Source organism: Octodon degus, unplaced genomic scaffold (genome assembly GCF_000260255.1).
Source record: "Octodon degus isolate 3935 unplaced genomic scaffold, OctDeg1.0 scaffold00053, whole genome shotgun sequence".
NCBI lineage: Eukaryota > Metazoa > Chordata > Mammalia > Rodentia > Octodontidae > Octodon > Octodon degus.
The window spans coordinates 3,715,313-3,717,459 of record NW_004524629.1 but is presented as its reverse complement, the minus strand read 5'-3'; the positions used below and the strand labels follow the sequence as shown (position 1 = coordinate 3,717,459).

At 38.3% G+C, this 2,147-nt stretch overlaps 1 pseudogene; it reads right to left on the bottom strand.

Moving 5' to 3' along the window:
• Positions 1 to 224: 224 nt before the first annotated feature.
• On the bottom strand, positions 225 to 1,209 carry LOC101562713 (annotated as a pseudogene).
• Between the last annotated feature and the right edge of the window lie 938 nt (positions 1,210 to 2,147).

Sequence of the window (2,147 nt, the reverse complement as noted above, 5' to 3'; positions counted from 1 at the left end):
GAAAACCTACAAAAACTTCTAATCCTCCCTTACTTTAACAAAACCTTTTTTCATTATTTTACCTTCCAAGCTAGTATTTGTATATATCCATACAGTATGCATATTTTACAGCTTATAATTATATTACATATGCAAATTATAGCCAGTTCTTCATTTCATATCATACAAAACATAGAGGCTTTAAGGTATTATTTTATTTTCTTTCTGTGCTTCAGTTTATTTCGTAGACTCTTATAACAAGAGCTTAACACAGAAGCAGTTGCTTGATGAATAAGTTTATTGGTCTTTATCTGAAAAATCTTCATAGAAATTTGGTTTAACTCTCAGCAGCACACTCCTGAGCTCTGAGGAAGCTTGCCTTCTTTTGAGCTACCCGATTCTTCTCTGGGCAAGAGACATTTTGGGACGGTTCCACCTCTTCTTTTTAACTTCTCTCTTCGGCTTCTTTTCATAGACTGGATTCTCTCGTATAGCAGCATGAGCTTTCTTACATATCTCCTCCATCATGTCAGGAGTTACATTGTTCTTTATGTACTGAGAGAACTGTTTCTTGTAAGCATCTTCATCTTCTTCCATTAGGTAGCGCATATAGTCTGTGACATTATGACCCATGATGTGCTTCCAATGTACTTCTGTGTTAAACTCCTTGCTTTCAGAATCATAACCAGGGAATCGTTTGGTACTGTGAGGGATAGACAGGCCTCCATCCACGGCACCCTTTAGGGCTCCAAAAACCTTATTGCCAGTTGTAGTTCTGGCAAGGCCTGCATCCAAAGAGCAGGTGAAGGCACCAGGTTTTCCATTAATGCTTTCTACATTGTATTCATCTCCAGTCACCTCCACCTGGCCTTCATAGATCTTATCCATGCCAAAGCTATTGAGAAGCCTGCGGGCCAGCAGCAGGCCAGTACAATACGCTGCAGCATAATTTGTTAGGCCAACTTTCATACCATACTATGGTAATTCATGTGCATATGCCGCACAGACTATCATATCCCCTTCAATATGGGCATAAGCAATCTGACAAATGATATCTTTGTTAGTTTCATGAACTATCATCCTGTATTTAGGCGTGTTGTACTTATTTTTGTCCTGTATTACCAAGCATTTCCTAACATAGTAATCAGTTTTGCCCTCTCATCGTCTTCTAAACTTCACTTAGTATCTCTTAAAGTAGGCCTTACTCTTGACAACCTTAGCATAACCCATTCTGTGTAATATAGACCCACCAAGGTATTATTTTAAGTGGTTGGATTATATAATCATAAAAAGCTATTGGAAGAAAGCTGTGGCCTGCATTTCTTTTCTTTCTTTCTTTTTTTTTTTATTTTTTGAGACAAGGTCTTGCTATATATAAAGTTCAGGCTGCCCCTGAACTCACTATGTAGCTCAGACTGGCTTGAACTTGTAACAATCCTCCTGCATCAGCCTCCTGGGTGTTACATTTCTTTTTGTATAACTAAAAAATTATATCGTATTATTTCTTGCAATTGAAGTAAAATATTTCATGATACTTAACTTATTGTCATGTCATTTCACAATATACAATGACATTTGAAAGCATGAGTTCATCAGCTTTTCTAAAACTTTGATACTATTGATGCTAAAATTACAGATGTAAAGTGATAATTTTGCTCCATGATTAAACATAGAGCCTAGTGATGCTATATTGGAAAGTTAATAAATGATCCATCTTCCTTAAACAACCCTTTACTCACTCTGAATAGTTTGCCAGAGTCACAGATCACCTTTTGCATGTGGGTTATATTAGTGGCAATAATGCAATAAAGTACTGGATGCCATGGTTGAACAATCAACAGTGTAGTAATTGTTTTTACTTGGCTTGTGAGGTTGCGGTGGGAGTTAAGCCCTCAGACTGAACACTAGGGGGTACTCGTGGTTACAGAATGGCTCTGGTCTTTCTTGCCATTCATTTTTCCTTAGCATTGTCTAAGGTAAATTGGCAGGGACACCAGTGCACGTGGCTTAATAATTGCTGCTTCACTGAGTCCCTGGGCTGATGGTCTCAAATGATCTGAAATGAATGCAGAGGGGTGTTTAGCCCTTGGAGACATGTGTGCCTCTTCCTTTGCTGCCAGTAATGTACTGCCTAGGTCTTTTTAAGACAAAGATCTCAGGGACCATGG